We start from the raw sequence: 26,665 nt of genomic DNA, 5'->3' as shown, positions 1-26,665 counted from the left end.
CCGGAGAGCAATAAACAACCTAAATATCAAACATAAAACAAATGAGCATTAAAAACATAGCTAAAATGCAGGGAGAGGGAAGAAAAGGGGAACAAAGGGAAAATGATGACAAAAAATAATGGAATCTTAGTTCACATGAACATCTTCATATTTATAAATAAGGACCAAAATTGAGGGCCTCATTAAGGCCGGCAGGCTTAACGGTACCAAGAGTGACTATCCACATAACTTCCCGTTGTGCCAGCAATTTTTTTATATTGCCACCCCTAATGCCTGTGTGTACGACATCAATCCCTCTAACCCTAAATTCTTTAGGATCACAATTGTGTGCCAATCGGAAATGTCTAGGGATAGTTTTGAGGGTGGATATATCATCTACTGTTCTAGCCGCATAGATGTCCCTAACGTGCTCCCTGATACGTATCCTCAATTCCCGTGATGTTAGTCCCACGTATATAAGGGGACAGGAACATGTAGCGTAGTAAACTACATTTTTAGTGCCACATGAAATATATTCTCTAATATCGAATATTTTTTGGTCCACAGAACTAAAGGTAGAAGTCTGATGCGTATTGACACATGCCACACAGTGGCCACATTTAAAGAAACCTTTTTTGGGGTGTGTATTACCAAAGAAATTGGGAGTCGGAGCAACATAATGACTTTTAATGAGTAAGTCGCTCAGATTTTTAGAGCGACGGGGAGTCATGAGAGGTCTATCGGTGAGGAAGGGTCTCAGGGAGGGCTCCGCACTGAGAACAGGCCAATATTTCGTTAAAATATGACGCATATTGTCCCACTCGTGGTTAAATACCGAAATGAACCGTATATTTTCCTCTTTCTTGTCCGTTTTTCTTTTATGGTACAATAGAGAGTCCCGAGACACCGACTTAGCCCTATTATAGCCATTTTTGATGCATCTTTTACTATAGCCGCGCTGTTCAAAACGTCTCTTTAAGTCCAGTGCTTGATTTTCAAATTTTTGGTCCGTTGAGCAGATCCGCCTCACCCTTAGAAACTGTCCAACCGGGACGGCCCTAACTGTGGAATGACTATGAGCAGTGGTGGCATGTATTAATGAATTGACTGATGTTTCCTTACGGAAGACATCAGTCTGGATGGTAGAGGATGAATCCACCTCCAGACTGATGTCCAAAAAATCAATTTTCACTGCATCATATCTGTATGTCAATTTAATATTAAAGTTGTTATCATTAAGCATAGCCATGAACTCATCCAGCTGCTGCACCGTGCCCTGCCACAAAAATAAAACGTCATCAATATAGCATAACCAGCACAGCACATGGTCAGCGGCTCCCGCCCCCGAAACACCAAACACCAACCTCTCCCAGAAACCCAGGAAGAGGTTGGCGTACACGGGGGCACAGGCCGCACCCATGGCTGCGCCGCGCTTCTGATGATAAAACTGGTTTTTAAAAGTAAAAAAATTATGCGTGAGGGCAAAGTGCAGCAGCTCCAGGATGAGTTCACACAGTGGGCCGTCCAGGTTGGAGGTCTCCAGGAAGAAGCGGACCGCTCGGACCCCATCGTCGTGACTGATACACGTGTATCAGAAGCGCGGCGCAGCCATGGGTGCGGCCTGTGCCCCCGCGTACGCCAACCTCTTCCTGGGTTTCTGGGAGAGGTTGGTGTTTGGTGTTTCGGGGGCGGGGGCCGCTGACCATGTGCTGTGCTGGTTACGCTATATTGATGACGTTTTATTTTTGTGGCAGGGCACGGTGCAGCAGCTGGATGAGTTCATGGCTATGCTTAATGATAACAACTTTAATATTAAATTGACATACAGATATGATGCAGTGAAAATTGATTTTTTGGACATCAGTCTGGAGGTGGATTCATCCTCTACCATCCAGACTGATGTCTTCCGTAAGGAAAAATCAGTCAATTCATTAATACATGCCACCACTGCTCATAGTCATTCCACAGTTAGGGCCGTCCCGGTTGGACAGTTTCTAAGGGTGAGGCGGATCTGCTCAACGGACCAAAAATTTGAAAATCAAGCACTGGACTTAAAGAGACGTTTTGAACAGCGCGGCTATAGTAAAAGATGCATCAAAAATGGCTATAATAGGGCTAAGTCGGTGTCTCGGCACTCTCTATTGTACCATAAAAGAAAAACGGACAAGAAAGAGGAAAATATACGGTTCATTTCGGTATTTAACCACGAGTGGGACAATATGCGTCATATTTTAACGAAATATTGGCCTGTTCTCAGTGCGGAGCCCTCCCTGAGACCCTTCCTCACCGATAGACCTCTCATGACTCCCCGTCGCTCTAAAAATCTGAGCGACTTACTCATTAAAAGTCATTATGTTGCTCCGACTCCCAATTTCTTTGGTAATACACACCCCAAAAAAGGTTTCTTTAAATGTGGCCACTGTGTGGCATGTGTCAATACGCATCAGACTTCTACCTTTAGTTCTGTGGACCAAAAAATATTCGATATTAGAGAATATATTTCATGTGGCACTAAAAATGTAGTTTACTACGCTACATGTTCCTGTCCCCTTATATACGTGGGACTAACATCACGGGAATTGAGGATACGTATCAGGGAGCACGTTAGGGACATCTATGCGGCTAGAACAGTAGATGATATATCCACCCTCAAAACTATCCCTAGACATTTCCGATTGGCACACAATTGTGATCCTAAAGAATTTAGGGTTAGAGGGATTGATGTCGTACACACAGGCATTAGGGGTGGCAATATAAAAAAATTGCTGGCACAACGGGAAGTTATGTGGATAGTCACTCTTGGTACCGTTAAGCCTGCCGGCCTTAATGAGGCCCTCAATTTTGGTCCTTATTTATAAATATGAAGATGTTCATGTGAACTAAGATTCCATTATTTTTTGTCATCATTTTCCCTTTGTTCCCCTTTTCTTCCCTCTCCCTGCATTTTAGCTATGTTTTTAATGCTCATTTGTTTTATGTTTGATATTTAGGTTGTTTATTGCTCTCCGGTGATTGATACTCTCCACTAGATTGGCGATATGCACTCGGCCTACGGCATTTATTTACTCTTTAATGGAATGAGGAAATCGAATTGCTTGTGGTCGCCTATGGGAGTTATGAGATCTCGCTATATACCCGGCACTTACGAAAAGACGTCTCCTTGCTGGCTTCCTTGTAGACATGTTTCACACGAAAAAGACTGAATTGGACACGGACTACTTAATGCTACGGACTTTTTCTTTATGTGAAGTTACTCCTCCCATGTCTGCACAAGTTGTGTTGCTAGGTTACAACGAACACAGGAGGCGGTGCCTGGGTCTCATCGAGCTCCTGCCGTGGTGCGCGTGCGCGTGCCTCCGTCGCGGCTCCGCCCTCTCCCCTCCGGCGACTTCCTGCAGCGGGGGCGGGCGGGACCTGTTGGTGCCCGCCGGCTCCCGAGGCCGGATATGACCGGGCGGGGGCGGGTGGACCGGTGAGGGCAGCGCGCGCATGCGCCGGATGTTCACGGCAGCAATCTGGGACCGGACAGCTGCTTTTAATCTGCACACTATATAAAGGGTTTGATGGGCACTAATAGAGCATACTATCCCCTTGAGAAAGCGAGGCAAAACGCGCGTCGGGGCGTGTAAAGTGGCCTACCCGCAGTAAGGTGAGAATACAGTCCCCCCCTTTTTATCCCTCTCCCCCCCCTTTACGTTTATAGTGGCTCATGCTAGGTACTTAGTGTGGGTGAGAGTCTCCGGCTACCTATACATTATACTTTGAATTGACTTTATATGAGACTTGGACTATTGGGAGACGTTAGTGGGGATTTCTTCTTACCAGCACCTTACTATACCTTATTGTCTGGTGTTATGTTTACTATTTGTATGCGGTAGACCCAACTTTTTCTGGTGTCTTTTACTTGTTGTGTCTGTGTCTACGCTGTCAATATGTGACAGTTGTATGTATTTATGTGTGTTATTTAATAAAGTTATGTTTATTTTTTAATGAACTTCCATGCGCCCTCCTGATTTATTTATCATCCTTGCTGTAGAAGAGGTGCAGCCACCCCACCATAGCCCCTTACTGGGCTGTCATTGTGCCTTATTTACATTATTATTAACAAACAGAACTCCAGCACACCAGGTAACAAATCTACAATTCACAAGCTCAGACCTCTGGTGACACCTAGTGCTGGAGTTGTGTATAACATCTAAAGGCTCCCTTTTCCTGGATCAGGTCATTGTATATGCCCCACTAACTTCAAGATTATAATTAATGCACCTCGGAGGGGGCTTGCTGATGGGGGGCTTTGTCTGATGTGGTGACCGATACTCCCCCATGCTCCCCTGAACATTACTACGGGCAATTTATAGCAGCAGACATATATGGGTAAAACTAAGAAGACTTCTGGGCAACCCACAAGCTTACACAAGGAGCCTCCTATAGAGGATATGGAACGGTTCTTAAACCAGCCACTTCAAACAAGGAACACCAGATCAACAATGTCGCAAACCCCGCACAAAAATAGTTCCTCCTTAAAAGAGCCACAGACCTCACATATCTCTCCTAAAAAAACAACAGGCAACAGTGGTGGAGATGGAGACATGCCTGAGGACATGAATATAGCTGATCTGAGTAAATACATTAAAGCTCTTCCAACTAAAACGGATCTGGAAAGTTTTGCGTGCAGGCTTGAGAACTCGTACAAAAAGGAGATACATAATTTACAGACAGAATTCACATCACGTATAGAAAAGGTGGAAAAGTCACAAGAGGATATCTCACAGGAACTCCAGGCACACAGAGAAATCTTAATGGACCACACCATGAAACTGGAGGAAATTTCATCTGGCCTTGAGGACCTGGAGAATCGCAATAGGCGTAACAATATTCGTATTCGTGGCCTTCCAGAATCTGTCAGTCCTCAGGACCTAGACCGTACAGTTCAGAGAATATTTCTGGACATTCTCGGCGACCACGAGGATAACACCATTGAGTTTGACAGGATTCATAGATCCCTTGGTCCTAAACCCACGTCTGAGTCGCGCCCAAGAGACGTCATCTGCAGGGTGCATTACTTCAGAGTTAAGGAGACCATCATGATGGCCTCTAGGAAAAAGGGACCCCTCCAGTTTGAAGGCCATCCAATCTTACTACTGTCAGATCTATCCAGGCGCACTCTATTCTTGCGCAAAGCTCTGAAGCCCTTGCTGGAGGTTCTCAAGGAAAGAGATATCCCCTACAGGTGGGGGTTCCCATTCCAACTAACAGCATCCAAAGGTGGCAAAAGCGCTTACTTCCGCCGGATTGCGGACTTGACTAACTTCCTGGGCACGTTTGAACTTCCACTAATAGATCTTCCGGATTGGCCTCTGGCTCCGACACTTCCAGATGCTCCTCCAAGGTGGCTCAAGGTTCCCAGTTCCAAGAATCGTCATACTAACGAAGGCTCCTCAGATTCTCCATGAAGCTCTTCTCTCCTCTTTTATTCCATTTTCTTCTTAGTTTCAATTAGTTTCTATTCATTGTTGCTATATACTCAGATATTCTGCTGCAGTTGAGTGGTTTCATGAACACTTATTGTTAATAGGCCGAGTCTCCTGGCGGGGCGGTCTGTCTCGCCATAGGCTGGCTTTGGAGGTTTGATCCTATTCTTTAAGCACTTGAGCGCGTGGTGTCTAGCCTGTCATCGGTGAATTTGTACCCCCCCCCCCTTTTTCTTCCCCCCCTCCCCTAATTTTTTTTTTTTCTTCTCTCTATCTACGGTGTTCTCTGATGACATGCGGGACATCTCGCTGGTGCAAGGACTATTTTTCTGTTCAACTAGACGTTATATGTTTGCAAGTTCTCGTTTATGAGACCTACCAAGTTCGGGGGGGGGGGGGGGTTGGGGGGATCGGTGTCTCCCTCGGCTTCCCTTATCCAACTAAGGTGCACGGGTGAAGGAAGGGGAGGAGACTTCTCCTTCTCCATTCTTTTGCCCTAACTACACAGATACATAGTCTGATTTGGTGTGTCAATTCTAACGCACCTTCTTTCATGTTTTCCATGTTCTATTATTTCTTCTCTACCCCGCCTCTTTCCCTTCCCCCCTATTGTTTCTTCCCTTCTACCCTTGGTTGTCGCGTGTTCTGGCGGATGGGGCGCATGGTATCGCGGGATGGCGTAAAGGTATTTGATAATGGATGAAATTAAATTTTGCTCCTTCAATGTAAAGGGGCTAAATATACCAGAAAAAAGACGGCGGGTCCTATTTGATAGCCACAAACAAAAGGTCTCGGTGCTACTGCTCCAAGAGACACATTTCAAATCTGGGGTGGTGCCACACTGTATCACGAAAAATTATCCCAAATGGTATCACTGCCCAAATCCATTTTCAAAGTCAAAGGGTGTCTCAATAGCCTTCCACAAATCCTTAGTGCCTGAGATCTTAGATTCACAAATTGATAAAAATGGCAGATATATCTTCCTACTCATCACATGGGCAGCACATAAACTTGTAATTGCTAACGTATATTTCCCAAACCAAGGGCAACAGAAGTTTGGAGCCGATTGTAAAAGACGTCTCGAGGAGTTTGCTGGTTCCTCTCCTGTGATACTTGGGGGCGACTTTAATATCCCAATGAACCCTGCGGTGGATGTCTCTTCGGGTAAGTCTTCATATCCTACATCTTCTATTAAAAAAATAAAATCCCAGCTGCGCAGCATGAGACTGGTAGATGTCTGGAGGGTTCTTAACCCAACAACTAAAGATTATAGCTTCTTCTCAAAAATACATAACACTTACAGTAGAATAGACTACTTTTTCATCTCACATAAGTTGCTTGATATGCAGGTAAAGGCGGACGTGGGGTCAATATTGTGGTCAGATCACGCCCCTATTTACCTAACAATCTCACTTCATTCTGCCTTGAGATCAGGTTTCTCCTGGCGCCTGAACGAAAATCTGCTACAGGATCCCATATGTAAATCTAAGATTGATCAAACAATCACAGATTTCCTGACCGACCACGAGGAAGACGCCACGTCCCCCACTGTAAAATGGGAAGCTTTGAAAAGTGTAATAAGAGGCGTCCTCATCTCTCATGGCGCTAGGTTAAAAAAAGAAAGAGCAGCAGAAATACTTAGCCTAACAGAACAAATCCACCAATTAGAAAACAAACATAAACGAGACCTTGAGGCCAGCACATTTGCTAGGCTCTCCTCGGCCAGACAAAAACTGCTATCTATAATAGACCAAAAATCCAAATGCCTCAGAGAAAGACTCAAGAGTCGCTTCTACCAGCTCGGCAATAAAAGTGGTAGACTCTTGGCCAGAGCTCTTAACCAACGCAACCCCAATACCTATATTCCTTTTATTAAAAACAAAGAGGGGAAGAAAGTGTTTAATACCAGAGATATTCTTTCTAACTTCAGTGAATACTACAAATCTCTATATAACATAGCGGGTCACTATAAAGAGGCTCCACTACATTCTCTCCGTAATAAAATCAAATCATATTTACAGGAACACAAATTACCCACACTGCCGGAAGGCGATTTACTTGATCTTGAAAAGGAATTCTCAGTGGAAGAGGTATCTGAGACCATCGACGCCTTGAAACAGGGCAAGAGCCCGGGCCCTGATGGATACTCAGCAGGCTTTTACAAGTCATTCAACACACTGCTTACTCCTATACTTCTGAAGGCTTGTAATTTTGTCTCTCTTGGAGGCTCTTTCCCTACTCAGGCACTCATCGCTCACATAACAGTTCTCCCTAAGCCTGGTAAGGACCCTTCTACGTGCGATAATTACCGCCCGATCTCTTTAATAAACCTGGATATTAAAATATATGCAAAAATGTTAGCCAATAGATTATGCCCCCTTTTATCAAAACTAATAAACCAGGATCAGGTGGGCTTCGTTCCAGGGCGAGAGGCGAGAGACAACACAATCCGAACTATTTCTCTAATTGACAGAGCGGGCAGAGAGGGGGACCCCCTGTGTATCATGTCAATTGATGCTGAAAAGGCCTTTGACCGGGTCCATTGGGAATTTATTTCTCAGACCCTAGAGGAAATTGGCCTAAAAGAAAATATGCTGCGTAGGATCTCCGCCTTGTATTCTTCTCCTAGTGCTCAGGTTAAGATAAACGGCACACTATCGGATATGTTCCCGATCAGAAATGGTACAAGGCAGGGGCGCCCACTCTCTCCCCTCTTATATATCCTAACAATGGAGCATTTAGCTGTGGCCTTGAGAAACAACCCATCAATTAATGGTATAAAACTACGTTCTGACGAACATAAGCTAGCACTTTTTGCAGATGACATTCTCCTATATATCACGAACCCCTCTACGAGTCTACCAAACATCATTTCGGAGTTACATAAATTTGGCCAACTAAGTAACTTCAAAATGAATTCTCATAAATCCGAAATCCTAAACATTTCACTCCAACTCCCTTTGGTGGATCAATTAAGGAAGACCTTCCCATTCAAATGGAGCTTTGATTTCCTTACTTATTTAGGTATTAAAATTACAAGCAAAACGTCTAAACTGTATGAAACCAACCTTGCGCCAATTCTACAGAAAACAAACTCAGACTTGGAGAGGTGGCACAGACTCCAATTGTCATGGCTGGGTAGGATCAATGCAGTTAAGATGGACCTCCTGCCCCGTCTCCTATATTTTTTTCAAACAATTCCCCTATACCTACCAGCTTCTTTCTTTTCCCGCCTCAAACAAATAATTACCCGTTTTATTTGGTCTCATAATCGGGCACTTATCTCATATACAACATTAAGTAGATCTAAACTGGCGGGTGGACTGGGTCTCCCGGATCTCGCGACTTATAGTTATGCATCAATGGGAACTTGTATCCTAGACCTCTATCACAGTAAAAACAACAAAAAGTGGGTAAACCTAGAAAACGATCTTAACGGATGCGACTCCCAAGTTGTACTTTGGACAGGAGGCAAGGGGCTAGGGCCAGGCACTTATATACCCTTCCTCACACGAAATATATTGCTTCTTATTAAAAACCGAAACAAAGACCTTCAGATCACAACTCTCCCGGGCCCCTTAATCCCAATTTATGACAATTCTACTTTTCCGGCGGGGCTGAATAGAGAGACATTTCTAAATAAGAGAAAAGATTCCAAACCCATCATCCACGACTATTTAAAAGAAACTGGGATGAAGTCCCTTCGGGAACTATTCCCAGAGGAGGAAACACGCTCTGTTGATTGGTTCTTCTATGAACAACTAAAAAGTTATATCCACTCAATTTCTAAACAAACCAATATCAGCAGGCCGCTAACTCCCTTTGAGATGCTTTGCATATCAGCAAGCCCCCCGGACCATACTGTCTCGCTGCTATATAAGATCTTCCAAGAGGGGAGGGCTCCACTGCAGGGTTGGCCATTGTTTTTCTCGAAATGGGAGGGTGATTTGGGAAGGCCCTTGTCAGCTGAAGACAGAAGGAAAATTCTTCTCTTCTCGTCTAGATCGTCATTATGCGCGGTATCACAGGAGAGGAGATATAAGATTCTAGCAAGATGGTATAGATGCCCCTCCATGGTGCATGCGGTGTTCCCCACGCCCCCTGACACCTGCTGGAGATGTTTAAAGGAAATAGGCTCTTACATGCATATCTGGTGGGACTGCCCCCCCATAAAGGATTTGTGGTTGGCTGTCTTTGAACTCCATAACAAGCTATCTATTACACAGATCCAACCTTCAGCAAGTCTAGCATTGTTGTCTCTATGCGACTTGTCAATATCTAGGTTCAAGAGGGGCATCCTTAGACACTTTCTTACCGCAGTCAGAAATCTAATCCCTCGATTTTGGAAACAAGAAAAATTTCCTACCCGTACAGAATTTGTGGCAGAACTTAACAACATTTATAGAATGGAGCAGCTGATAAACCAGTCACCAGGTAACGCAGAAAAAACCTACAACATATGGGCCCCCTGGATCGCTTTTAGGGAAACTCCTGAACTAGATCTCTGGGTTTCCAGAACCCGACACAGTATGTAGCTTATTTTCGTCTACTTCCGGGCCGTTTCTCGGCATGCGTTCTGTCCGCTGGGGTATGGAGGCAGCCACACTCCTTCCCTGAATTCCCCACATCCACATCCTTCCCTCTCTTCTTCTTTCTACCCCCTTTTCTTTCCCCTTTCTTACTTTCTATGTTTGTCCTCCTCATATCCAGTTTGATTATATATATTGTATTTTAAATAACTACAAAGGAATCTAGCAATGGTTGCCAACTATCCCGGCTACTCTTTATTGTTATCACCTCATAATCTCGGGATAGCCATAAGCATTATTAATCAGAAAGTTAAATCATAAGACTTAAATGCTGTAACTAAGCTCTTCCTGTTCGACTTGAAACTATTGCCTATCATTGCACAGATGTACCAGTTTGTACTGTTTACTTTTATTTTTTATTGCTGTGACCAATAAAAATGATTTATACAAAAATAAAAACTTGAACTAAATAAATAACAATAAATAATGAATGATAATTAATGAATAATAAATAAATAAATAAAATAAAATAATAATAATACAAGAAAACATAAATAAAGAAAAAATGTACAACAAGTAGATAAGCAGATATGCTGAAGAAAAGACACCATCCGTCAAAGTCTAGGTAAAGTGCCGTGATGATGAATCAGTAGTAAACAACCGGATGGGAATTGAAGAGGAACCACATCAACAAATGAGCTAAAAAATAAAGTATAAAAACAATTAAAAACAATATAAAAAACGCATTTAAGATGGACACACAAAGTCTACAAGAATGGGACAAAGCTGAGGTGTTCATTTAAACCGTGGGTGTGTACTGTCCTAAGAGTCCAGATCCACCTCGCCTCAAGCCTGGCTAGGGGATTGGAGATAGGACCACCTCTAATATTGGATTGAATCATATCAATACCCCTAACCTGTAGAACTGAAGCATCACAATTGTGGTGGACCGTAAAATGCCGAGGTAGAGTTTTGAGTAGGGAAATATCCATTACTTCTTGGGCAGCTGTAATGCCTAATACATGTTCTCGCACCCTAACCTTGAGGGGGCGAGTAGTTAGACCCACATAAATTAATTGGCAGGGGCAAGTGGCATAATATATGACTGCCCTAGAATTGCATGTAAAGCTATGCTTAATATCATATGTTGTTTTCCCATCAGAACTAGAGAAAGATTGGGCTCGGATAATATTAGGACAGGCCACACAATTGCCACATGGTCTACAGCCAAGAGTTGGTTTGGCACTTGAGAGAAAAGTAATTGGTTCATTGACATAGTGACTTCTCACCAGAGAATCACGTAAGTTTCTGGACCTCCTGAATGTAATCAAGGGTCTAGGTCCCAGACATTTGGCAAGAATTGGATCGGAAAGTAAAATAGGCCATGATTTTTCCAAAAATTACAGCATCAGATCAGTATTGCCATGATATTGTGTGATAAATCTGATATCCGTACTTGAATTCTTTTTGGTAGGAGAATACAATGCAGACCCTCTAGGGGTATGTCTGGCCCTATTAAAGGCCCTTTTGATACATCGACGGCTGTAACCTCTCTCCAGAAACCTTTTCTTAGGGTCTTCAGCTTGTGCATAGAAATCAATATCCCTCGAACAGATTCGTCGTAGTCTAAAAAATTGACCAAAAGGTATCGAGCGGATCACAGCAGGAGGATGTGATGACTATGCCCGAAGTAGAGTTCACTGAGGTGGATTTACGGAAAATGTCCATCTGTAAAACATTCTCTTCATCACGTCTAATCTTGACGTCCAAAAAAATCCATAGATTCACTATTATACTGATAAGTTAAATGGATATTGAGATTATTTTGATTTAGAATGGATATGAAATCATGAAGAGTATCCACTGATCCCTGCCAGATCAAAAACACATCGTCTATGTACCGCGCCCAGAAAAGGACGCAGTCCATAGACGAGTGTCGATCTGACAGGAAGAGGTCCCTCTCCCACAGCCCCAGGAACATTATTTATTGTTATTTATTTAGTTCTAGTTTTTATTTTTATTATTTTTTCTTTTTAGTTATATTTTTTCTTTATTTTATTCATGTATGTATTTGTATATGATCTTGTATTCACATATATATATTGGCGTAGGTTATTTTATATGCACGGTTTTGCACATTTATATTGCCTATTTGTTGTATTGTGTCATGGCAATTTTCTGTATAATATAATATATATATGCATATATATATATTTATATATTTTATATTTGTTGTATATATATAATAATTTTTATATATTTTATATCCACCTTATATATCTTGTATTCTATGTATTCATAGGATCCTTATGCACTTGCCACTTTATGTAACTTAGTAGTTGCTGTTGATACGGAAATGCACTCTTCCATTTGTCTTTTTACATATTATTTGCACTTGTCACTCTTACCCACGCTTCACCTGTTTTCGTTCTTATACATACATGTCTGCCGTCTTGCTCTGTATGCATGCGTCGCCTGTGTTTCCTGGTTGCTGGCAGGCTCCGGCGTCTTTACGTTGCCATGGTGACTGATCACATGCTTGTGCCTCGTCACCCTGGCGGACGTGACGTTGGAGCTCACAGCGCCGGTTTTCTCCTGACAGCGCATGCGTCACTATATGAGCAGCCGGCTCTCATTGGCCACATCATCCTTTTTATACCCCGGCTATTACACATGGACGCCACTCTCCCTGACGAAGGACTCTTGATCCGAAACGCGCGTCGGGGCGCATCGGTCCACACTCACCACACCTTTCAGGTAACCTCTCCTCTATGATCCACATACTGTGACCGTTTATTTTGCAGCTGCAGGTCACGTTGTCGTTGGGTCTCACATAGTGTAGTTGGCATTGCTTATATATATCACCCATGCTTACGGACCACTACATTATGGTACATACGCATTGATGTGAGTTAGCAGATATCTTTCTGCCTTTCTCTTTTGCTGTGTGGTTGCCTGTCCATTTATTCATATACCCATATTATCCTATGTTATATGGACATCTGTATGGACATTTATATGCCCTTTTACTTCATACATACATTAACATTTTTTACGGGCTATATTATTGATGGTTGCTATCCTATCTGTATTATATACATTTAGTTCATATACATGTGTGGTTTATTTGTAAGGTGTGTTCTGTGTGGGCCGATACACACGATGTGTGGTTGATACCACATTGCCATATTTTTCTTTCTTTTTTTGTCCCTATTCATTATTAATAAAATTTATATTTTGACTATTTCATGTACTATCATGTGTCCATTTTTTCTTCTTTGACGTTTGTTGTTCGGTTTTTTTTTTTCTTTTTTGTTGATATACTATCTAGCATACTGTGTAAGTCTATAAAAGTGACTGTACATAGGGTGTGTTAAGGTACCGTTACACTTAACGATTTACCAACGATCATGACCAGCGATACGACCTGGCCGTGATCGTTGGTAAGTCGTTGTGTGGTCGCTGGAGAGCTGTCACACAGACAGCTCTCCAGCGACCAACGATGCCGAAGTCCCCGGGTAACCAGGGTAAACATCAGGTTACTAAGCGCAGGGCCGCGCTTAGTAACCCGATGTTTACCCTGATTACCATTGTAAAAGTAAAAAAAAAAACACTACATACTTACATTCCTGTCGCGTCCCCCAGCATCAGCTTCCCTGCACTGTGTAAGCTCTGGCCGGAAAGCAGAGTGGTGACGTCACCGCTGTGCTCTGCTTTACGGCCGGCCGGCCGGCGCTGACACTGGGGGACGCAGGGAAGCTGACGCTGGGGGACCCGACAGGAATGTACAGTGCCTACAAGTAGTATTCAACCCCCTGCAGATTTAGCAGGTTTAATAAGATGCAAATAAGTTAGAGCCTTCAAACTTCAAACAAGAGCAGGATTTATTAACAGATGCATAAATCTTACAAACCAAAAAGTTTTGTTGCTCAGTTAAATTTTTATAAATTTTAAACATAAAAGTGTGGGTCAATTATTGTTCAACCCCTAGGTTTAATATTTTGTGGAATAACCTTTGTTTGCAATTACAGCTAATAATTGTCTTTTATAAGACCTGATCAGGCCGGCACAGGTCTCTGAAGTTATCTTGGCCCACTCCTCCATGCAGATCTTCTCCAAGTTATCTAGGTTCTTTGTGTGTCTCATGTGGACTTTAATCTTGAGCTACTTCCACAAGTTTTCAATTGGGTTAAGGTCAGGAGACTGACTAGGCCACTGCAACACCTTGATTTTTTGCCTCTTGAACCAGGCCTTGGTTTACTTGGTTGTGTGCTTTGGGTCGTTGTCTTGTTGGAAGATGAAATTACGACCAATCTTAAGATCCTTGATGGAGGAGCAGAGGTTCTTGGCCAAAATCTCCAGGTAGGCCGTGCTATCCATCTTCCCATGGATGCGGACCAGATGGCCAGGCCCCTTGGCTGAGAAACAGCCCCACAGCATGATGCTGCCACCACCATGCTTGACTGTAGGGATGGTATTCTTGGGGTCGTATGCAGTGCCATCCAGTCTCCAAACGTCACGTGTGTGGTTGGCACCAAAGATCTCGATCTTGGTCTCATCAGACCAGAGAACCTTGAACCAGTCAGTCTCAGAGTCCTCCAAGTGATCATGAGCAAACTGTAGACGAGCCTTGATATGACGCTTTGAAAGTAAAGGTACCTTACGGGCTCGTCTGGAACGGAGACCATTGCGGTGGAGTATGTTACTTATGGTATTGACTGAAACCAATGTCCCTACTGCCATGAGATCTTCCCGGAGCTCCTTCCTTGTTGTCCTTGGGTTAGCCTTGACTCTTCGGACAAGCCTGACCTCGGCACGGGAGGAAACTTTCAAAGGCTGTCCAGGCCGTGGAAGGCTAACAGTAGTTCCATAAGCCTTCCACTTCCGGATGATGCTCCCAACAGTGGAGACAGGTAGGCCCAACTCCTTGGAAAGGGTTTTGTACCCCTTGCCAGCCTTGTGACCCTCCACGATCTTGTCTCTGATGGCCTTGGAATGCTCCTTTGTCTTTCCCATGTTGACCATGTATGAGTGCTGTTCACAAGTTTGGGGAGGGTCTTAAATAGTCAGAAAAGGCTGGAAAAAGAGATAATTAATCCAAACATGTGAAGCTCATTGTTCTTTGTGCCTGAACTACTTCTTAATACTTTAGGGGAACCAAACAGAATTCTGGTGGGTTGAGGGTTTGAATAATAAATGACCCTCTGAAAAGACTTTTCACAATTAAAAAAAAAAAAAAGAAGAAAAGAAATAACATTCTTTTTTGCTGCAGTGCATTTCACACTTCCAGGCTGATCTACAGTCCAAATGTCACAATGCCAAGTTAATTCCAAATGTGTAAACCTGTTAACTCTGCAGGGGGTTGAATACTACTTGTAGGCACTGTAAGGAGACCCGTAGAAGCTCACTAGAGCGAAATGATCGTCGTCATAGGAACCTCAGGTTCTCCCTGCTGTATCCTACTTTTTTAACATGAAGCCTCAATAAAGGACAGACTTTTTGCACAGATGGTGAGTGCTTGTTTTCTTGTTTATTGCACTATTGGAGATATCTTTCTCTGTTTTCTACGAGCACCCAAGTCTGTGGTGGCAAATACAACGCTCAGCTATCTGGAGGTGGAGCACAGGTGTGTCGGAGCTGATTGTGCGTCTGACTCTTTTTCTTTGATTTTTACTGTAAGTATGTAGTGTTTTTTTTTTACTTTTACTATGGTAACCAGGGTAAACATCGGGTTACTAAGCACGGCCCTGCGCTTAGTAACCCGATATTTACCCTGGTTACCAGTGAAGACTGTTGTGAATTCTGTGGCAGAGCTCCCTCCTGTGGTCACAAGTGGTACTTCGGCTGATTCTCTCTGGGAGCTTCCGTTTGTGGAGGAAAGTGGTACTGCGGCTTCTGAGTTTCCTCCCTCAGGTGATCTGGTGAGGTCGTTAGGTGCTTCTCTACTTAACTCCACCTAATGCTTTGATCCATGCTTCCTGTCAATGTTCCAGTGTTGGACTTGTTTTTTCCTGGATCATTCCTGTGGCCTGCTGCTCTGCATAGCTAAGTTCTTCTTTGCTATTTGTTTGCTATTTTTTCTGTCCAGCTTGTCTAATTGTTTTGCTGGAAGCTCTGGGACGCAAAGGGTGTACCTCCGTGCCGTTAGTTCGGTACGGAGGGTCTTTTTGCCCCCTTTGCGTGGTTTTATTTAGGGTTTTGTGTAGACCGCAAAGTTATCTTTCCTATCCTCGCTCTGTTAAGAAAGTCGGGCCTCACTTTGCTGAATCTATTTCATCCCTACGTTTGTCTTTTCATCTTAACTCACAGTCATTATATGTGGGGGGCTGCCTTTTCCTTTGGGGTATTTCTCTGAGGCAAGGTAGGCTTATTTTCTATCTTCAGGCTAGTTAGTTTCTCAGGCTGTACCGAGTTGCATAGGTAGAGTTAGGCGCAATCCACGGCTGCCTCTAGTGTTGTTTGGAGAGGATTAGGGATTGTGGTCTGCAGAGTTCCCACGTCTCAGAGCTCGTTCTATGATTTTGGGTTATTGTCAGATCACTGTATGTGCTCTGACCGCTATGTCCATTGTGATACTGAATTGCCTATCACAACAGTACAGGAAGCCACAAGTGCTAATGATTCTCAATAGAGGGAAAAAAGAAGTTCTGAGACCATTTTTTTTTCTTTGCACTGTGTTTTGCCTTTTTTTTCCCCTAGACATTTGGGTGGTTCAGGACACAGGTGTAGCAATGGACATTAAAGGTCTGTCTTCATGTGTGGATCAGCTCACGGCAAGAGTTCAAAATATTCAAGATTTTGTGGTTCAGAATTCTTTGTTAGAACCGAGAATTCCTATTCCAGATTTGTTTTTTGGAGATAGAACTAAATTTCTGAGTTTCAAAAATAATTGTAAACTATTTCTGGCTTTGAAACCTCGCTCCTCTGGTGACCCAGTTCAACAGGTTAGGATCGTCATTTCTTTTCTGGTGTTGCATAATCTGCATGATGTGGTCGTGTTGGGGTTGCCATGGCTACAAGCCCATAATCCAGTATTGGATTGGAAATCCATGTCGGTGTCCAGCTGGGGTTGTCAGGGGGTACATGGTGATGTTCCATTTCTGTCAATTTCGTCATCCACCCCTTCTGAGGTTCCAGAGTTCTTGTCTGATTACCGGGATGTATTTGATGAGCCCAAGTCCGATGCCCTACCTCCGCATAGGGATTGTGATTGTGCTATCAATTTGATTCCTGGTAGTAAATTCCCAAAAGGTCGACTGTTTAATTTATCCGTGCCTGAGCATACCGCTATGCGCAGTTATGTGAAGGAATCCCTGGAGAAGGGGCATATTCGCCCGTCATCGTCGCCATTAGGAGCAGGGTTCTTTTTTGTAGCCAAGAAGGATGGTTCGCTGAGACCTTGTATAGATTACCGCCTTCTTAATAAGATCACTGTTAAATTTCAGTACCCCTTGCCATTGTTATCTGATTTGTTTGCTCGGATTAAGGGGGCTAGTTGGTTCACCAAGATAGATCTTCGTGGTGCGTATAATCTGGTGCGAATCAGGCGAGGCGATGAATGGAAAACTGCATTTAATACGCCCGAGGGTCATTTTGAGTATCTAGTTATGCCATTCGGACTTGCCAATGCTCCATCAGTGTTTCAGTCCTTTATGCATGACATCTTCCGAGAGTACCTGGATAAATTCCTGATTGTGTACTTGGATGACATTTTGATCTTCTCGGATGATTGGGAGTCTCATGTGAAGCAGGTCAGAACGGTTTTTCAGGTCCTGCGTGCTAATTCTTTGTTTGTGAAGGGATCAAAGTGTCTCTTTGGTGTGCAGAAGGTTTCATTTTTGGGGTTCATCTTTTCCCCTTCTACTATCGAGATGGATCCTGTTAAGGTCCAAGCCATCCATGATTGGACTCAGCCGACATCTCTGAAAAGTCTGCAAAAGTTCCTGGGCTTTGCTAATTTTTATCATCCCTTCATCTGCAATTTTTCTAGTATTGCCAAACCATTGACCGATTTGACCAAGAAGGGTGCTGATTTGGTCAATTGGTCTTCTGCTGCTGTGGAAGCTTTTCAAGAGTTGAAACGTCGTTTTTCTTCTGCCCCTGTGTTGTGTCAACCAGATGTTTCTTTTCCGTTCCAGGTCGAGGTTGATGCTTCTGAGATTGGAGCAGGGGCTGTTTTGTCGCAGAGAGGTTCTGATTGCTCAGTGATGAAACCATGCGCTTTTTTTTCCAGGAAGTTTTCGCCTGCTGAGCGAAATTATGATGTGGGCAACCGAGAGTTGCTGGCCATGAAGTGGGCATTCGAGGAGTGGCGTCATTGGCTTGAAGGAGCTAAGCATCGCGTGGTGGTATTGACTGATCATAAGAACTTGACTTATCTCGAGTCTGCTAAGCGTTTGAATCCTAGACAGGCTCGTTGGTCGCTGTTTTTTGCCTGTTTTGACTTTGTGATTTCGTACCTTCCGGGCTCTAAAAATGTGAAGGCAGATGCTCTGTCTAGGAGTTTTGTGCCCGACTCTCCGGGTTTATCTGAGCCGGCGGGTATCCTCAAGGAAGGAGTAATTGTGTCTGTCATCTCCCCTGATTTGCGGCGGGTGCTGCAAAAAATTTCAGGCTAATAAACCTGATCGTTGTCCAGCGGAGAAACTGTTTGTCCCTGATAGGTGGACGAATAAAGTTATCTCTGAGGTTCATTGTTCGGTGTTGGCTGGTCATCCTGGAATCTTTGGTACCAGAGAGTTAGTGGCTAGATCCTTTTGGTGGCCATCTCTGTCGCGGGATGTGCGTACTTTTGTGCAGTCCTGTGGGATTTGTGCTCGGGCTAAGCCCTGCTGTTCTCGTGCCAGTGGGTTGCTTTTGCCCTTGCCGGTCCCGAAGAGGCCTTGGACACATATCTCTATGGATTTTATTTCAGATCTTCCCGTTTCTCAAAAGATGTCAGTCATTTGGGTGGTCTGTGATCGCTTTTCTAAGATGGTCCATCTGGTACCCTTGTCTAAATTGCCTTCCTCCTCTGATTTGGTGCCATTGTTCTTCCAGCATGTGGTTCGTTTGCATGGCATTCCAGAGAATATTGTTTCTGACAGAGGTTCCCAGTTTGTTTCGAGGTTTTGGCGAGCCTTTTGTGGTAGGATGGGCATTGACTTGTCTTTTTCCTCGGCTTTCCATCCTCAGACTAATGGCCAGACCGAACGAACCAATCAGACCTTGGAAACCTATCTGAGATGCTTTGTTTCTGCCGATCAGGATGACTGGGTGTCCTTTTTGCCTTTGGCTGAGTTCACCCTTAATAATCGGGCCAGCTCGGCTACCTTGGTTTCGCCATTTTTCTGCAATTCTGGGTTCCATCCTCGTTTCTCTTCAGGACAGGTTGAGTCTTCGGACTGTCCTGGTGTGGATACTGTGGTGGACAGGTTGCAGCAGATTTGGACTCATGTAGTGGACAATTTGACCTTGTCCCAGGAGAAGGCTCAACTTTTCGCTAATCGCAGACGCCGTGTGGGTCCCCGACTTCGTGTTGGGGATCTGGTTTGGTTATCTTCTCGTCATATTCCTATGAAGGTTTCCTCTCCTAAGTTTAAACCTCGTTTCATTGGTCCGTATAGGATTTCTGAGGTTCTTAATCCTGTGTCTTTTCGTCTGACCCTCCCAGATTCTTTTTCCATACATAACGTATTCCATAGGTCATTGTTGCGGAGATACGTGGCACCTATGGTTCTATCTGTTGACCCTCCTGCCCCGGTTTTGGTGGAGGGGGAATTGGAGTATATTGTGGAGAAGATTTTGGATTCTCGTGTTTCTAGACGGAAACTCCAGTATCTGGTTAAATGGAAGGGTTATGCTCAGGAAGATAATTCCTGGGTTTTTGCCTCTGATGTCCATGTTCCCGATCTTGTTCGTGCCTTTCATGTGGCTCATCCTGGTCGGCCTGGGGGCTCTGGTGAGGGTTCGGTGACCCCTCCTCAAGGGGGGGGGTACTGTTGTGAATTCTGTGGCAGAGCTCCCTCTTGTGGTCACAAGTGGTACTTCGGCTGATTCTCTCTGGGAGCTTCCGTTTGTGGAGGAAAGTGGTACTGCGGCTTCTGAGTTTCCTCCCTCAGGTGATCTGGTGAGGTCGTTAGGTGCTTCTCTACTTAACTCCACCTAATGCTTTGATCCATGCTTCCTGTCAATGTTCCAGTGTTGGACTTGTTTTTTCCTGGATCATTCCTGTGGCCTGCTGCTCTGCATAGCTAAGTTCTTCTTTGCTATTTGTTTGCTATTTTTTCTGTCCAGCTTGTCTAATTGTTTTGCTGGAAGCTCTGGGACGCAAAGGGTGTACCTCTGTGCCGTTAGTTCGGTACGGAGGGTCTTTTTGCCCCCTTTGCGTGGTTTTATTTAGGGTTTTGTGTAGACCGCAAAGTTATCTTTCCTATCCTCGCTCTGTTAAGAATCTATTTCATCTCTACGTTTGTCTTTTCATCTTAACTCACAGTCATTATATGTGGGGGGCTGCCTTTTCCTTTGGGGTATTTCTCTGAGGCAAGGTAGGCTTATTTTCTATCTTCAGGCTAGTTAGTTTCTCAGGCTGTGCCGAGTTGCATAGGTAGAGTTAGGCGCAATCCACGGCTGCCTCTAGTGTTGTTTGGAGAGGATTAGGGATTGCGGTCTGCAGAGTTCTCACGTCTCAGAGCTCGTTCTATGATTTTGGGTTATTGTCAGATCACTGTATGTGCTCTGACCGCTATGTCCATTGTGATACTGAATTGCCTATCACAACAGAAGACATCGCTGAATCGGCGTCACACACGCAGATTCAGCGATGTCAGCGGGTGATCAGCGACTAAATAAAGTCCTGATCATTCCCCAGCGACCAACGATCTCCCAGCAGGGGCCTGATCGTTGGTCGCTGTCACGCATAACGATTTCGTTAACGATATCGTTGCTACGTCACAAAAAGCAACAATATCGTTAACGATATCGTTATGTGTGACGGTACCTTTAAGCTTTGTTTATTGATGTTAGCTTATATGCTAATAGTGCTTCTTGATCCCATCACCATTGTTTACCTTATCTTGATGTTGGACTGAAGGACCCTGGGTAATTCTAAAAATAGCTTACATGTCTTGATTATAAGAAAACTCAGAGATCACATCATGGGAGACTGAAATAACACAGAGCTAGCAGCCAGACATTCTGCAAACCACCCAACAGACAAGAGAAAGGACTGCAACCAATTCATCATGGCACTATCACGAGGGACACTGATCTATGATTCTATAGTAAACAACCTAGGGTTTTTTGGCTCCGGTTGGAAGCACACAGATCTGATCCAATGACCATCTCTGAACCATGGATATGTTTGGAGAAAGCCAGGTTTGGGACCCGCTGGTCGCCTGGTTCCATGGAGATGGTCAGATAAGCCAGGTGGTGACTCTCGTGTCAACTGGCTTTGGACCCTGTATGGACTCTAGGGACAGTTCTTGGTCATCTCCCTACGCTTGTCATTACCTCTTCTCTGTGTGTATCACAGGTGGAATAGCGACCCTGAGAGCACTGACGTCATGTCAACTGGCTTTTGATATTGTACGGACGCTATGGACTGGTCTCTGTCATCTCCCTACGCTTGTCGTTACCTCTTCTCTGTGTGTGTATCACAGGTGGAATAGCGACCCTGGGAGCTCTGATATAACATCTACCATTATCCCAGTGAGACAACGGAAGAGTAAGACCCTGTCATATGCACTATCTTGGGGTAATTGCTGAGATTGCTCTGTTTGCTATTATGTGTTGTGATTCAATAAAGTATTGACACACTGTTTTACCTTAACCCTGTGTTGTCTGTGTAGTGTATTGCCCACCGGGAGATAGAGGGGGCGTTCAGTGGTATGATCCCTGGTCCATGCAGTCTTGCTAAAGACAGCTGGGCCAGCGGACGAGAGCACCCACTGACACTGTTTCTCCACAGAGCCCCTAATTGCTAAAGAGCAGAATCCCCCTCGAGTTGTACCCCTCTGAGAATTTATCAACAGGTGCAGTGACGATTTTTACTTCATGGGTGTTTTCCAGAAATAAGCAGCAGTAGATGTTGCTGAGTGAAAATTCCAAACTGCCGTTGTAGTGACCAGTATGTTTTTTTCACCACAGAAATGCCAAACATGTGGACTCTAAATGTGGTTTAGGCACACTTTGGGGCAGAAGGGAGAAGGGCATTTGGGTTTGGGAGCGCAGAATTTGCTGAATTTCTTTTGGGGGCGAGGAGCCATTTTGCTTTTCCAGAGCCCACTATATTTCCATTGACAGATGATGGACCTGAGTGGGGACTTGTTTGTGGATTGAGTTAAAGCATTTATTGGGAACATTTTACATAATGTTTGGGATCACATTTATCCTGTGCTCTACACTGATCACTTAATTTAAGGTTTCCACTTACATCTCAAAGTGACATGATGCAGATGAAACCTTTAAAGGATCCATTCACTATAATGAGGCAACAGAGTTACCTATGTTCAGGGATGTCCTTTTTTTCAGAAGTACACAAAACTGTGGCGGACCTTGTTTTTACACATGTCTAAAAAGACCGCCGCCGCAAAATCACAGGCTAGACAGTGTCCACAGTGCCTCCATCTGCCTTATTATAGGGAATCTTCCTCCAGAGGTTCCATCTGAATCACATATTTCAGAGATTTACACGGAAACCCCGGTGTAAGCACTCAGCATAGAGCACAGCATAAATGCAATCTTTGGGATGCAGAATGAACAAATCAACAGCAAGTGAAGAATTTGTTTCTTTTTTTTCGCCGTTCATCGTGCGGTATAAGTGAATAGACAACTTTATACTTGGGGTCAGTGCGATTACAGCAATATCAGATTTATATTGTGTTTTTATATTTGGCTACTGTGACACACTAAAAAGACGCTTTTTTTTGCCTAAACTAGTTTTTGCATCACCATATTTTGAAGGCTATAATTTTTCAATATTTCAGCCAACAGAGTCATGTGTTTTTTGCAGGACGAGTTGACGTTTTTATTGGTACCATCTTCACACACATGACATTTTTTGATCGCTCTCTATTTTGATTTTTTTGGGGGGCAAAATGAACAAAAACCATCAATTCAGGAATTGTTTTTTGTTTTGTTTTTTTATGTTGTTCCACTTGTGGTAAAATTGGTAAAGCGGCTTTATTCTTCTGGTCAGTACGATTACAGCGATAGTTCATTTATATTTTTTCAATGTTTTGGCGCTTTTACACAAAAAATATTTTATAGAAAAACGTTGTGCATTGTTTTATTCTGAGAGCTATATCTTTTATTTTTCCACTGATGGAGCTGTACGGCAGTATTTTTGCAGGACAACATGAAGTTTTCAGAAGTATCATTTTTATTTACATTCATCTTCTAAATGCTTTTTGTTCGGTGATATGATGATAAAGCATTGCTTTTTGCCTTGTTTATTTTGCTGTGTTCACTAACGGGATTAACTAGTGGGTCGGTGTTATAGGTCGGTTCGATACGGATGCAGCGATACCAAATATGAGTACTTTATTTTCGTAAAAAGTATTTATTTATGGGTACAATATATTTTCATTTTTGTTTATTTTGTGCTATTATTTTTTTTTTTTTGAAAATATTTTTTAACTTGTTTTTTTACTTTGTCCCAGTATGTAGGAGCTTTACAAACTGTCAGCGCTGCATTGACGAACTTGTTACATCATGCTCTGAGCATGATCTAGCAAGTTTGCTACCTCTGGTAACCCAAACGACCCGGATCGGGTCACCAAGGCAATGATCGACCCCTTGTAGTGGCGTTGTGGGTGCGCTGATCGGAGAGCAGAGGCGGCTCCATCCCTGATTTCCTGCTAAATAATGTGATTGATAACGATCGCAGTATTTAGGGGGCTAAAGTGCTGGGAGTGGTGCGGGCATCAATCCTGTACTGAGTGCCAAGTGTTAGAATCAGCCTCTATGCGTGCAAAACCACCATGGCGTATCATACATCATAGGTCGGTAAGTACCAGCCGACCATGACGCATGGATACGTCCAATATCGGTAAGGTGTTTAAATTTCCTGATAGTGACAACATGGAGCGGGCGACAGCCATAATGGAGACTGTACAGTAACAGAGCAGCGAGCGACACCAGGAGGGAAGTGACCCAATGTAATCCAATACAGAGAGAGACCCTGATACAGTGACACAGACGGGAACACGTTCTGTCTCCTGGAATGTGACTGCAACACTGAGGGGGTTAATGTCCCCTGCCCCCGCCCAGTAATGGGGAATCTCCAGCACCTACCTCCACCTGCAGAGCCGCACACCACATATATGGCTGTTCTGTGCGCACAGGACCTGTGATGAGGTCACAGGAGGGGAGGAGTCCTCCCTTCCATGTGACTGATAACATGATTGTGACGTCATCACAGGTCCTGTAAGCACAGAGCAGCCAAATATCTAGGGTACCTTGAACCTACGCTATATGGGCTCCTTCCAGGTCCTGACTGCTGCCCATACATTCTAGCTGGCTCATATTATTAATAATAATTATTATTTTATTTCTATAGCGCCAACATATTCTGCAGCACTTTACAATTAAGCGGTGACATGTCCAGGGACTTACTAATAATAATAATAATAATAATAATTTTTATTTATATAGCGCCAACATATTCCGCAGCGCTTTACAAATTATAGAGGGGACTTGTACATACAATAGACATTACAGCATAACAGAAAAACAGTTCAAAACAGATATCAAGAGGAGTGAGGGCCCTGCTCGTAAGCTTACAAACTATGAGGAAAAGGGGAGACACGAGAGGTGGATGGTAACAATTGCTATAGTTATTCGGACCAGCCATAGTGTAAGGCTTGGGTGTTCATGTAAAGCTGCATGAACCAGTTAATTAATTTTTTTTTTTTTTTTTTTTTAATATAGGCCACACAGGGATCGTTAGGTTAATGCATTGAGGCGGTAATCCAGTCTGAACAAATGAGTTTTTAGGGCACGCTTAAAACTGTGGGGATTGGGGATTAATCGTATTATCCTAGGTAGTGCATTCCAAAGAATCGGCGCAGCACGTGTAAAGTCTTGGAGACGGGAGTGGGAGGTTCTGATTATTGAGGATGCTAACCTGAGGTCATCAGCGGAGCGGAGGGCACGGGTAGGGTGGTAGACTTACTAAAAAGAATGAAGAAAAGGAATAAATATAAAGAATGGTCCAAAGAGATGGAGAGGTGTTAGAGATTTCTTATGCATCTTAGATATGAGATGAACATGAATTATATGTACACAATTAGGAAATCAACACATTCCCCACTTAAACAGGTGTATATTATATTCCCTGAGCCTGATAGGTGGGGAATGAACACGAAATATATGTAGATAATAGGAGAATGAACACATATCCCATATAAACAGGTGTATATTATATTCCCTGAGCCTGATAGGTGGGGAATGAACATGAAATATATGTAGAGAATAGGAGAATGAACACATATCCCATATAAACAGGTGTATATTATATTCCCTGAGCCTGATAGGTGGGGAATGAACATGAAATATATGTAGAGAATAGAGGAGTGAACACATATCACATATAAACAGGTGTATATTATATTCCCTGAGCCTGATAGGTGGGGAATGAACATGAAATATATGTAGATAATAGAGGAATGAACACATATCCCATATAAACAGGTGTATATTATATTCCCTGAGCCTGATAGGTGGGGAATGAACATGGAATATATGTAGAGAATAGGAGAATGAACACATATCCCATATAAACAGGTGTATATTATATTCCCTGAGCCTGATAGGTGGGGAATGAACATGAAATATATGTAGATAATAGAGGAATGAACACATATCACATATAAACAGGTGTATATTATATACCCTTAGCTTTATAGGTGGGGAATGAACATGAAATATATGTAGAGAATAGGAGAATGAACACATATCCCATATAAACAGGTGTATATTATATTCCCTGAGCCTGATAGGTGGGGAATGAACATGAAATATATGTAGAGAATAGAGGAGTGAACACATATCCCATATAAACAGGTGTATATTATATACCCTGAGCCTGATAGGTGGGGAATGAAGATGATATATATGTAGAGAATAGAGGAGTGAACACATATCCCATATAAACAGGTGTATATTATATTCCCTGAGCATGATAGGTGGGGAATGAACATGAAATATATGTAGATAATAGAGGAATGAACACATATCACATATAAACAGGTGTATATTATATTCCCTGAGCATGATAGGTGGGGAATGAACATGAAATATATGTAGATAATAGGAGAATGAACACATATCCCATATAAACAGGTGTATATTATATTCCCTGAGCCTGATAGGTGGGGAATGAACATGAAATATATGTAGAGAATAGAGGAGTGAACACATATCCCATATAAACAGGTGTATATTATATACCCTGAGCCTGATAGGTGGGGAATGAAGATGATATATATGTAGAGAATAGAGGAGTGAACACATATCCCATATAAACAGGTGTATATTATATTCCCTGAGCATGATAGGTGGGGAATGAACATGAAATATATGTAGAGAATAGGAGAATGAACACATATCCCATATAAACAGGTGTATATTATATTCCCTGAGCCTGATAGGTGGGGAATGAACATGAAATATATGTAGAGAATAGAGGAGTGAACACATATCCCA

The 26,665-nt window shown here is 43.2% G+C and overlaps 1 protein-coding gene across 1 annotated transcript in view; it reads right to left on the bottom strand.

The window, feature by feature from the left end:
- The window catches only part of LOC138666634 (zinc finger protein 208-like), a 164,741-nt gene extending 140,440 nt beyond the window's left edge, over nt 1-24,301 (bottom strand). The window contains exon 1 of the mRNA XM_069754830.1: nt 24,254-24,301. The gene's annotated coding sequence lies outside the window, so the exon portion shown is untranslated. The remainder of the gene's footprint in view (nt 1-24,253) is intronic.
- Nucleotides 24,302-26,665: the final 2,364 nt, after the last annotated feature.

The sequence above is a fragment of the Ranitomeya imitator genome, chromosome 2 (assembly GCF_032444005.1).
Source record: "Ranitomeya imitator isolate aRanImi1 chromosome 2, aRanImi1.pri, whole genome shotgun sequence".
NCBI lineage: Eukaryota > Metazoa > Chordata > Amphibia > Anura > Dendrobatidae > Ranitomeya > Ranitomeya imitator.
This window is presented reverse-complemented; position numbering and strand designations above follow the sequence as displayed.